At 38.3% G+C, this 13479-nt stretch overlaps 1 long non-coding RNA gene across 1 annotated transcript; it reads right to left on the reverse strand.

The window, feature by feature from the left end:
* Positions 1-9328: 9328 nt before the first annotated feature.
* Positions 9329-10481, reverse strand: LOC123908723. The gene is made up of 2 exons (XR_006809672.1): positions 10363-10481; positions 9329-10017 (listed from the first exon to the last, which is right to left on the reverse strand). It is a non-coding gene; the product is annotated as an uncharacterized LOC123908723 (long non-coding RNA).
* Positions 10482-13479: the final 2998 nt, after the last annotated feature.

The following is a 13479-nucleotide window of genomic DNA, read 5'->3' on the forward strand; positions in this document are numbered from 1 at the left end:
ACGGAGTTTGGTGGTATTTGTAACCATGGAAGGTGTTGTATCGATAATGATATAATTACTGCTATGATTCGATATCATTCAACTTTTGTTGGACGGAGTCTTAATTAGATGTTGCATCTTGGGATCAATGTGGCCACGTTAAAATATGTTATCAACCCGAGAGTCGTTTTTCAAAATGTTTTATTCAAATTAAATATACACAATTGATTTTGCCCAAGTGGGAGAATGTTAGAATATTTTCTAATATTTTGTGGGCTGCAATCAATTGTGGGTTTTGGTTTTAATAAAAACGGGTTGATGTTGTTGTGATCCATTTGATGATGCTTAAGCCCGATAATTGTGATCAATAATAATGGGCTTGAACACTAATTCTGATTTGTGTAGAAACAAAGTGTAGGCCCAACTCTAGAGTTCATGATGGGTGGTACTAGGGTTGTTATCTTATAAATAGATAGGCTAGGTCCCCTTTGCCGTCACGTTGTCAAGCTAGCAATAGGCTGAAAGCTCATTGTTGTCTTCCTCATCAAAGACCTCAAAGACTGGAGCATGTGATTAGGCAGAGGAAGACCTTGTCTAGTATATCGATGTTTTCGATATTGGTGTGTAACACCCAAACCCATTATTTATATATTTCTACCTTTAGTAAAATCTTTTTCAAAATACGCAACGGAAAATCACATTTAATTTATTGAATATCGGTTCGAGTATTACACTCCTCTATCAAAATAATACTAATGTAATTAATTAGTAAAAACAGTGTTTATACAATTCTTTGAATCAAATAATGTATTTATTGATTATACAAAACAACCTAGATAAGGAGACTCTATATACATATAAAACCCCTTTTCCCGTGTCACAATCAGAGCGGAGCTTCGTCGACGACTCGACATCGAATACCACAAAACCTGTAAATCTGGACCCCCAACGGTCCAGCACATAACACATAAAAGAGAGTTAGGAAACATACTCAAAATATAAGTGTAAGTAAATGGTACTTAAACACTTCTTCATAAAAACATGCATAATCATACATTATACATATACCTCACCATCATTCATGCATATTCATATATCATGCATATACTTCATTTATCACATAATCAATCACCCACAAAATACACCAAATATATATTTTCACGTCGTCTCGGACAATACCAAAACATCAACAAATACACATAACTCAATTACAAATAGGAATACACATAAAGTTCCTAATGTAATCTAACACCACAAATACACGGTTCAGATTATGGTCATGACGGACCCTGCGTTGTTCATTTTATAGTCATGACAGACTTTACTCCTCACATACGGATTAACAATCAACATTTACCAAGTACGTGTCAAACATTATTTATCATAAAATGCACACATAATCCCTAATGCAATCTAATGCTTCACATTCATGCTATGTCCTCTAGACACCTCTAATGCATGTGGTACCATCTTCTTTATCAGAGTATCTCACCTCTAATATCCTTCTTTATCGGATAAATATAATCCGATATCCTTCTTTATTAGAATAACATACTCTAATATCCTTCTTTATTGGAATATCCAATATCACATATATTCATGAATGCATGTATATGTTTTTCATGAATTCACTCACAATCATTTTAATTAGCATTAAGCTCTTCATTTACTAATGTGGAACACTATCCAACATTACTTCTTTATTAAGATAACACTATACCTTAATATCCTTCTTTATCGAATAACATAATTCGATATACTTCTTTATTAGAATAACATACTCTAATATCCTTCTTTATTAAGTTGATTAACACCTTAATATACTTCTTTGATATTTAAACAAACATCATCAACAATCAACAACAATTATAATTCACAAATATAATCAACAATTCATCAACACATCATTCTTCATCAACAAGCATCAACAAGCATCAACAAGCATCAACAATCATCAACAATCATGTAAGAATAAGCCACTGATTGAAAATACATGCAAAGGAAGACAGCAGATGAAAAATTGGTGAAAACTGCAGTATTTCCGCCTGGGGCGGAAATTTTTACGTTTGAGGCGGAAGTTTACGCCTGAGGCGGAAATTTTTACGCCTGAGGCGGAAAAATATCTGAAAGGCTGGCTGCTCACTGTTTTTCCGTTTCAGGCGGAAATTATTGTGCCTGAGGCGGAAAAACATGCGTTTTCTACACAAAAACGCCCAAAAATCCCATTTTTCATGTTATAAATCCCAAAAGAGTTTGTATTCAAGTGCTACAAACATATCTAAACACAAAAGGACGGTTCATTTCACCGATCTACCATTTTTACTACGAAAAAGTAGAGATTTAACACTTTTACTCAAAACTCTCAAGAACACAAAGTTCTTGAGTTTAATCTTTCATAAACTCGTTTTTTAATCATTAAATCCGTTCATTAATCATGTTAAAAGCATGTTAAACATATTAAGAACCTTAGGAACGATTTCCATCAAGAAAATCCGTTCTAAGCTAAAACGAAAATGGGGTGGAGGAAGTTCGGGTGAGGAGAAATCGACATTCTCCCCTTCCTCGAGTCACCCACGAATATGAAATCTACTCTCTTACCTGGATTCGAAGAAAACACGACGAAGATCTCGAATCTCTAGCTCTCCCCTTGCTCTAGCTCCCAAGCTCTCCTCTTCTCCTCTCTCAAGAACATAAGAACATGAGAAAAATGAATTTCTCTTCTCCCTCTCATGGCCATATGGCGCCACACACACACACAAGGCCCATTGGGCCTCAAGCCCAATTGGCTTGGCCCAATAACACGATAACTCTCACTATTCGCTTAATAACTAAAGTACTCGATAAATAACTCTAGTTATTAACTTAATTAAAATGCCACGTTAAATAAAATATTTTAACACATTAAAATTAATAATTTGAAAATTGGGTCGTTACAACTCTCCCCCACTTAAAAGATTTTCGCCCTCGAAAATTACGCTACTAAAACAACTCCGGATAACTCCTGTATCCGACCTTCCAACGAAACGCTCAAAACGCTACACATTACTAAGTTTGACAAAATTAGTTTATCCCATCCAACACAATTTTTGTCCATTTATCAACAAGAGATCAAGGACGGCCAGTTCCTCAATTTGTCGATAAATATTCAACAATCATGATATCGGCACAAACCATTCTTATCAAACCGCTAAAACGTCAACTCCGCACGAAACATCCATAGATTCACATTCTACGGTACTCACAACTCTACCCCAAAACAGGTATAACCAATCGAACTCTCCGAAAGATACTTCCGTGGAATACTTCCACAACTCCATAATTCTCTGATTCCCTCATGAATCACTTAACCGTGTTACATCACTTATTCATATTCGAATCTTATTCCAACTTATCACTTGATAGTTTAATTCCAACAATCACTTGATGACCAACATTCTCAAACTTCATTGACACATGTTAAAAACTACCGTCTCTAACCGTCAAATTCCTTTTCTCACATATCTCCAATCATTGAGTCGAATCCAATACGACTATTCCATTCCCGAGTAATCTCTCATCCAACCTTTGCATTCCTTAACGCAACCATTTCCTAATACCACTCCTCGTTAATTCCTTAGTAATTCGCTACTTCAAAATTAGACCACTGCCTAAAATTGGTTCTCCAAACAATCATAACTTCTATTTCGTTGATTCCAAAACAACATCTTCAATTCGCCCATAATCCATCTATCGATGTTCCTCATCATCTTGCATTGCAACAAGCATAATCTTCTCTGTTTATTCACCCATCGGTTTCTTATTCACCTCCGACCTCTACCAATCATCATCTCTCTATGGATATCTATCTTTAAACTCCTCTTTAGTACATTCGATCCCAAAATCAAACTCTTGAATTAAATCCACAAAGCTCCAAATACTCGTCATACGATCTAATCCCATCCATTAAATTCTAATATAAGGTACAAGGTCTTCCAATACCAACTCTTTGTCTTAGTATTCTTACTAGCGACTCCTTGTCTACTCCCAACATGACATTTCTAGAAAATTTCTAAAAATTCTCGTCCAAAATACATCTTAAGTTTATTCACCAAATCACTACCGTCCCATCATCCATGATGAAACAATTTAAAATCCTTTACTTCATTGTCACCGATTGTGACCATACCTCATCAACATCCACGATGCATCTAACAAAACTAGTCTCTACCGACTCTTCCATTCCATGAATCCAAATTCCTTAGCAAATACTTACTCACTCTTATCTTGTGGGCACTACCAAATGCTCTCTGACACTTACCTTAGGCATCACCTTCAACTCCTTACTATATGTGCTCAAACACAACATCTACTCATATGTGCGGTAATCCTTTTCGCAAATTCTCACTTAACACAAGTCATTTCCAACATGACCTCCTACTACTCATTCTCAACACGTTCTCCAACGGCTAACTTTCTTATTCTTCATCATTCAAAAATGATACCTCTCATTTAGCTTCATCTCCACTTCTAGGATCTCATTCAACTTCGACACAAATTGCCCTGTCATTATCCAAATCCAATTACCCTTTCTTCGGCAAGCCTCTCACAAAATCCTTCGAATCGTTATCCTACTTCCATCTTCGAATTAACTCGACTACTCATACAATCCTTACTTCCAACGATTCAACAAACATACCAATCCTATTATGATATTTCTCAATTCCATTCTCATCTACTTTAAAACTTACTTCCCTTCCTTGATTAATTAACACCAACGGTTCACTAATCTTCACATCTCTTATGAAAATTACTTCACACACTAGACTTAGAAGTCCAAACTGTTCAACCAATTCAACCTACTACCATATGCACGACTCACATAAAGCTTCTTACTCAAGAATCCGGTACAACATCCGATCCACTTGGATGACAACTTACTTCAAAATTATCACCTCCTCAAGAATCTTAATCACTCCCTCTTCCTCATATTCGACTCCTTTCGATCAAACATGTACTTCAACTTTGGTCCACAAAACACGCCTCCATACTTTTAGTGCAACACACGATCTCCAACCGTTCTGAATACTCTTCATCTCACTTAACCAATCTCACTAACGCCTCACGGCGAAACACTTGGTCCGACAACTCCTCTTCTAATAGTTTCTCACAACTTGTTGCTCCCATTCATTCCACTTCGAACAACGTCACCACTTCCTGAATATTCCGCTTCAAGAACATCTCTACTCATCTCATCTTCTCACGTTCGAAACATCTCGGAGGGACATAACCTTCTCCCCCACTTATCTCAAACTCACTCGTACTCTTCCACTAGAACTTCCGGTGCTCACACCTAACGGTTCTATCGTCTCTAAACATATTCTTCCTAAGAAGAAACTAGTATCGACATCGTTTATACGCATGTCGCATACAGGGGACAAAACTTAACCCACGATACCTAAACACTAACACAAATTCATGCAAGCATTCAAGTGACCTATACTTCCCTCACTTCTCAAAGTTAGGAAATCAAAACAACACAAGAAAAATGAACATTGCATAGCAATAATTCATACTCACATTTATTCTAGTCCTAACAAACACAAGAAGACAAGAAACTCACATCCAATCAACTTAGGACACGACATCAACAAAATAAAATTCTTGTCTGGCTCCCTCGCTTAGCAAAAGCTAGCGAGTTCCCGGCGAGACAAGTCAAAAACATTCACAGGATTTAGCAAGACTTAGCGAGACTCAGCGAGGTTCATTCTTCGCCTAGCGAGCACATCCAAAACTCTGGGTGCTCTGCTACGGTTTTGAACTTACGCTCACTAAACTCTCGTTTTCTCGACTCACTAATCCACAAAATCCAAAACATCAAGCATATAACATCATTATAGACTTGAAAGTACAAATTAGAATCATGCATCACAATTACAACATAGAATTATGAGATCTTCATGTTTTTACTCATAAAACGCATAGCAATTCAAATGCCTAGTAATCATCTAGCACATGTTATAAACAAACATATAACAAACACATACCAGGACACATTAATATTCTACTCTTCTCACCATTTTGAAAATTAATTTTCACTCACTCAAAAGAAAATAACTCTATATTTTCATCAAAATCTTCAAGAAATAATATTAGTTTTTAAAATTATTTCAAATCATTACCACATGCAGTTTTATATCATGCTGGATCGTCACATGCAGTTTTACATCATGCCGGATCATCACATGCAGTTTTATATCATGCCGGATCGTCACATGCAGTTTTATATCATGCCGGATCGTCAACAATTAGCAAATAAGCATCAATCCATCAAGTTTAAACTACAAAAAGGTTAAACTCTACGCATATACAACTATTATAAACATAGGAGTATAGCACTCACACCATTACTCACAAAAAGAACGAATAATTAATCCAATTCACATCACTCATAGTTCCTAAATGAACAACATGAATGATTTCACAAAACAAACAACACAAAATTGTTAGACAAACGCGACTGACACACAATACTCACTTGGTCTGACTGCACAGACCTGCTCTGATCGACACATAACCCACACAGTCCGAAGACAACAGGGCTCTGATACCAATTGTAACACCCAAACCCATTATTTATATATTTCTACCTTTAGTAAAATCTTTTTCAAAATACGCAACGGAAAATCACATTTAATTTATTGAATATCGGTTCGAGTATTACACTCCTCTATCAAAATAATACTAATGTAATTAATTAGTAAAAACAGTGTTTATACAATTCTTTGAATCAAATAATGTATTTATTGATTATACAAAACAACCTAGATAAGGAGACTCTATATACATATAAAACCCCTTTTCCCGTGTCACAATCAGAGCGGAGCTTCGTCGACGACTCGACATCGAATACCACAAAACCTGTAAATCTGGACCCCCAACGGTCCAGCACATAACACATAAAAGAGAGTTAGGAAACATACTCAAAATATAAGTGTAAGTAAATGGTACTTAAACACTTCTTCATAAAAACATGCATAATCATACATTATACATATACCTCACCATCATTCATGCATATTCATATATCATGCATATACTTCATTTATCACATAATCAATCACCCACAAAATACACCAAATATATAGTTTCACGTCGTCTCGGACAATACCAAAACATCAACAAATACACATAACTCAATTACAAATAGGAATACACATAAAGTTCCTAATGTAATCTAACACCACAAATACACGGTTCAGATTATGGTCATGACGGACCCTGCGTTGTTCATTTTATAGTCATGACAGACTTTACTCCTCACATACGGATTAACAATCAACATTTACCAAGTACGTGTCAAACATTATTTATCATAAAATGCACACATAATCCCTAATGCAATCTAATGCTTCACATTCATGCTATGTCCTCTAGACACCTCTAATGCATGTGGTACCATCTTCTTTATCAGAGTATTTCACCTCTAATATCCTTCTTTATCGGATAAATATAATCCGATATCCTTCTTTATTAGAATAACATACTCTAATATCCTTCTTTATTGGAATATCCAATATCACATATATTCATGAATGCATGTATATGTTTTTCATGAATTCACTCACAATCATTTTAATTAGCATTAAGCTCTTCATTTACTAATGTGGAACACTATCCAACATTACTTCTTTATTAAGATAACACTATACCTTAATATCCTTCTTTATCGAATAACATAATTCGATATACTTCTTTATTAGAATAACATACTCTAATATCCTTCTTTATTAAGTTGATTAACACCTTAATATACTTCTTTGATATTTAAACAAACATCATCAACAATCAACAACAATTATAATTCACAAATATAATCAACAATTCATCAACACATCATTCTTCATCAACAAGCATCAACAAGCATCAACAAGCATCAACAATCATCAACAATCATGTAAGAATAAGCCACTGATTGAAAATACATGCAAAGGAAGACAGCAGATGAAAAATTGGTGAAAACTGCAGTATTTCCGCCTGGGGCGGAAATTTTTACGTTTGAGGCGGAAGTTTACGCCTGAGGCGGAAATTTTTACGCCTGAGGCGGAAAAATATCTGAAAGGCTGGCTGCTCACTGTTTTTCCGTTTCAGGCGGAAATTATTGTGCCTGAGGCGGAAAAACATGCGTTTTCTACACAAAAACGCCCAAAAATCCCATTTTTCATGTTATAAATCCCAAAAGAGTTTGTATTCAAGTGCTACAAACATATCTAAACACAAAAGGACGGTTCATTTCACCGATCTACCATTTTTACTACGAAAAAGTAGAGATTTAACACTTTTACTCAAAACTCTCAAGAACACAAAGTTCTTGAGTTTAATCTTTCATAAACTCGTTTTTTAATCATTAAATCCGTTCATTAATCATGTTAAAAGCATGTTAAACATATTAAGAACCTTAGGAACGATTTCCATCAAGAAAATCCGTTCTAAGCTAAAACGAAAATGGGGTGGAGGAAGTTCGGGTGAGGAGAAATCGACATTCTCCCCTTCCTCGAGTCACCCACGAATATGAAATCTACTCTCTTACCTGGATTCGAAGAAAACACGACGAAGATCTCGAATCTCTAGCTCTCCCCTTGCTCTAGCTCCCAAGCTCTCCTCTTCTCCTCTCTCAAGAACATAAGAACATGAGAAAAATGAATTTCTCTTCTCCCTCTCATGGCCATATGGCGCCACACACACACACAAGGCCCATTGGGCCTCAAGCCCAATTGGCTTGGCCCAATAACACGATAACTCTCACTATTCGCTTAATAACTAAAGTACTCGATAAATAACTCTAGTTATTAACTTAATTAAAATGCCACGTTAAATAAAATATTTTAACACATTAAAATTAATAATTTGAAAATTGGGTCGTTACATGGTGCAATTCCGGTAACGTTGCTTTGTGATTATGATTATCAAGTAAGTGTGTTCTAATCTCATATAATATATCGATCTCTGAATTATTAATTATTACAGTTTAAACTAAAACAAAAACCGTGGATAAAAAGGGGTACAGGCTACGCTTTGTTACATGTTGTCTGTTGAAGATGCATAAGCAACTGTTATGTTGCCCCAACGCCTAAACAGCCGTGGCCTAAGCCGGATAGGCAACGGTTTTCATTACGAGATTAAACAAACTGTCGAAATATGGTAACACGTGAAAATTGTTGCCTATGAGTATTTACACAACACTTTTGCAGCCGTTGCTTGTAGTGTCGTTGCCAAAGGTCAAAAATGTTGTAGTGCAACAAACTAAAAACAGAACCCTTCTAAAAAAAACTGCATAACAAACAGATGTACCAGGAAATAAAACATTGCTCTATTGAGAAAACTGCAATCCCTTAAAAATGCCTCTTTTCTTCCTTAAATTTGAACTAAAATTACTACAAATCTACAATAGTAGGCTAGAGCACAAGCTCATTTTGTAGCCAACTAAACAGCAAGATCTTAGAACATAACAAATATTAATAAAAATTATTACTACATTCAAATATAACACTAGAGAATGATCTTAGAACATAACAAATATTAATAAAAATTATTACTATATTCATTTTTAGCTTCCAATTAGAGTCTGATCTTGCTTGCGAATAAATCCGAGAGCAGTGCCTAATCTCAGGTTCCTTCTTGTTTATATATTGAGCTCTTAAAGTCAATGGATTTTGACTCCTCAAGCTTATAGATTGGATATGTCATTTGAAGCAATACTGATGAAGAAAAAAACTATCCTAAGTGCACTTAAGCTTATAGATATAACACATCCTTGAAGGGAAGCCTGAGAGAATGGGCTACTTATCATACAAGAATCTCAAGGCCTAAATATACAAACATGAAAAGGGGAAATTTGTGTGCAACATGCTTGAATAATTCAAAAAGTAGATTATCTATTTTATTATTAAGAAAGCCAACTTACAATATGAGCCAGAGCAAGTATATTCTCAAGGAAGATCTTCATCAAATTTGACATTGTGGGTTCTTACTGACCAATAAAGATGATGCTTACAACTGAACCTATATGATGAAAGTACAACCAACCTCATAAAACTCAAAAAAGATAAAATGACACTGTGGTACAAAATTTCTTCCTATTTTGACATCACTGGAGGTAAATGTTAAGTAAAACAAATATGGCACCAATTTAATTAGTAGTGAGTACTACTCAGCTAAACAAACATATAGTGAACCAAATTTATTTATTGCAGAAAAATGAAGATCCAATAGATGATAGCCATTATAGGGCATGTAATGCATCATTAAATGTAAAATGAAAAGTATGTCAAGCTCCAACATATTTAAGGCTAAATTAAATTTCAGAAGGCAATAAAGGAAATATTCGCAGCAGCAAAAATATATTACCTTCGTGAATCTCCGAGATATCGTCACCTTCAGAGATTGATTGAACAAGATGAGAGCAGCTAGGGATTTACAGTTCAAGCGTTTCAAACAAGAGTTTGGTGATTCTGAAATTTTGAAACTGTTGGTGGTATTCTAGAGGTGGTATATATTATAAACTATATTGTTGCATAATTTAGAGTAGGATAGTATTTTTGGGGCTGAATATTCATGTATTTTTCTTATTTCAAATTGTTCTGGACTAGACTAATGCTAGTCCACCTAGACCCTCACAAAGTCCACATGGCTTGCCCAACCACCTCCATATCAGCATGGCACAACCTCTCCACCAAGATAGGGTAAAATTACTACTCTGCCCACTATCTAAGGGTAATATCTTGGCAGTCCCTCTTAATGGGCCTTGGCTAGTCCAGCCCACTAAGAGGACCTTTGGCCCAGAGCTGGGGGCTATAAATACTCTCCCTCTTGGGAGAGCAAGGTAGACACTATTCATTATTGCAATTACTCTCTCTCTCTAACTTCTCTCTAGTATCTCTTTTGCTCTCTACCCTTACTGACTTAGGCATCGGAGCACCTGCAGGTACAACCCCCCCCTCCGTGGATCATCTGCTCGGACTTGCTGCCTACCACCTGCTCAACGGACTTCCAGCTGGCCTTCTACCTGTTCTGATCAACAGTTAAGATCAGTGGCGCCGACTGTGGGGATCTGAGTTCTCCCCTTCTTTATTTCGAACAAGAAAACCAAAGAACAAAACCAATCAATCACTTTTTCATCATGGCCAGTTCATCTCATTTCAACAATGACGTTGAGGACGCTGCTCCTCCATCTTCTCCCCGTCTGTCTCCTGCTCTCATCACTGACCTCCAGGCCCTCCCCGAGTCGGACCCTAGAGACGGGCAGGAAACTTCCTGGACTTCTGAGGATGGCGACCTGGTCGTCTTGACTGAGAAACAGACAGGGAAGCGCCCTCAGTCCGAGCAGGGCAAATCAGCAGAGACCGACTTGTCCGCTGCTTCAGTTACCAATGCTGAACTAGCAGCACTCATAGCTGCCCTGAAACAAACCACCGAAGCTCTCCAAGGCCAGAATCGCCGAATGGACGAGCAGAATATGAGACTTGATCGCTTGGAAAGGAATCAGCGATTCTCAAGGAACAACTCTCCCCCGAGGAGAGCTCCTACTTCTCCATCCCCTCCTCGTCAGGAAACTGTCAGACAACGACGACCTGCCCTTGAGAGGATCGAGCAACCTGGCAAGAAAAGAGACCATGTCTCCCCTCCCCGCGAGGGTATATCTTCTCCAAATGTGAAAAAAGGAAAAATTGTGGACCGAACACCTCCTCGTCGTCATTCTCCCCAGGGACTCAGCTTGATGACCAAACAAGGGCAGCCAGTAAGCCGCAGCCATCACACTGACCAATTCTCCAGGAGCCCAACTCCTGATCGTGAGGGCTCACCTCCCCTAAACTCACAAGAGAGTGACGAGGATGATCCCCGCTGCCCTTTATCTCACGACATACTTCAAGCACCCGTTCCAAAGGGATGTGAGCGACCACCTCCTCTCCCAGCTTATGATGGACTTTCTGACCCAGATGAACACATCGCATCAGTCAATGCTACCCTGAACTTCTTGAGGGTCAGCGGAGCAATTAGATGCAGAATATTTCCAACTACTCTGAGAAAGGGAGCTATGGCTTGGTACCACAGCCTAGCTCCTCGCTCCATAACCTCATGGATGGATCTGTCCGACCAATTTCGCAGGCACTTCACTGCTTCCCGCAAGCAACCAAAGACTGAGGCAGTCCTGGACGCCATCTTCCAAGCTGATAATGAATCTCTCCGCAGTTTCATAGAGAGGTTCAACAAGGAAGCCGTCCAAGTAGAAACAACTGATGATATGAAGAAATACCTGCTCCAAAGGGGCCTTAGGCCAAACAGTGACTTTGCAAAAGCCGTTGGAATCGAAAAACCGCGCACCTTTAGCGACCTCCTCCTCAAATCTCAACCCTACATCCAATATGAAGAGCAACAAGCTGCAGATGCTGCCCGTTATGGGCGAGCAGGAAACAGTCAACCTGCTCCTCGTTCAAATGCTGAACAGTCCAGCCGAGGAGGAGGAAGAAGAAGAGGCGAAAGGCCTAGGGAACCCCGTGGACCTCCTAGCACTTTTAGCAACTATACTCCCCTTAGTAAAACCCAGGAAGAAATTTGGAAAGAGTGCAACTCAGCTGAGTTCACTAAGGCAGGAATTAAATTTCCAAGACAACAACCCACAAAGCCTGGCCAAGACAAGAGCAGGTACTGCAAGTACCACAAAGGTTACGGCCATCTGACTGACGACTGCATCCAATTGAAGGATGCCATTGAAATTCTGATTAGAAATGGGCAAATCAAACAATACGTGAAGAGGGGCAATGCTCCCCGGGCAGAAGCTGCTGAGACCAGTAACACTGAAGAAGCTGCACCAGAAAAATCCGGGCACAAGCCAGTTGCCCTTGCCATCTCCAGACCTGAAGATTTCTTTGTCCCTGACTACTTGGACGACACCTATGTTGCTCCTACACTGAACAAATGGGACGCACTTGCCCAAGCTATGGTGATCTCTGGTGGAGGTTTTGACAAACAGACTGTGGGATCCATCAAGAGAAAATTTGAAGAATTGATAGATGGCTCCTCCAACCTGAGCGCAACTCTAGATAAACCGAAAGGGCAATCAAAGCCCTTAGCCTTCTATATGGAAGAGCTGCCCGGTGGAACTGCAAACTCCCAGATACCCCTGCTCATCAGAGTGGACATGGCAAATATGGACGTCCGCAGGGTACTGGTCGACCAAGGAAGCTCCTGTGATATCATGTATTCCCAACTTTTCAAGAGTCTGCAACTAGATGAAACCTACCTCACTCCTTATTTTGGATCTGATCTCTCCGGATTTAATGGAGCAACAACTAAGCCATGGGGCTATGTAGACCTGCTAGTCACCGTTGGCTCTGAAGAAACTGCAAAAACTATCAAAGTGAAATTCCTGGTAGTAGACTGCCCTTCTCTCTACCAGTGCATCCTGGGCCGAACAGCTATTGCTGACTTAATGGCTGTCCCTTCAACCGCCCACCTCAAGATGAA

This window comes from Trifolium pratense, linkage group LG2 (genome assembly GCF_020283565.1).
Source record: "Trifolium pratense cultivar HEN17-A07 linkage group LG2, ARS_RC_1.1, whole genome shotgun sequence".
Classification (NCBI taxonomy): Eukaryota; Viridiplantae; Streptophyta; class Magnoliopsida; order Fabales; family Fabaceae; genus Trifolium; species Trifolium pratense.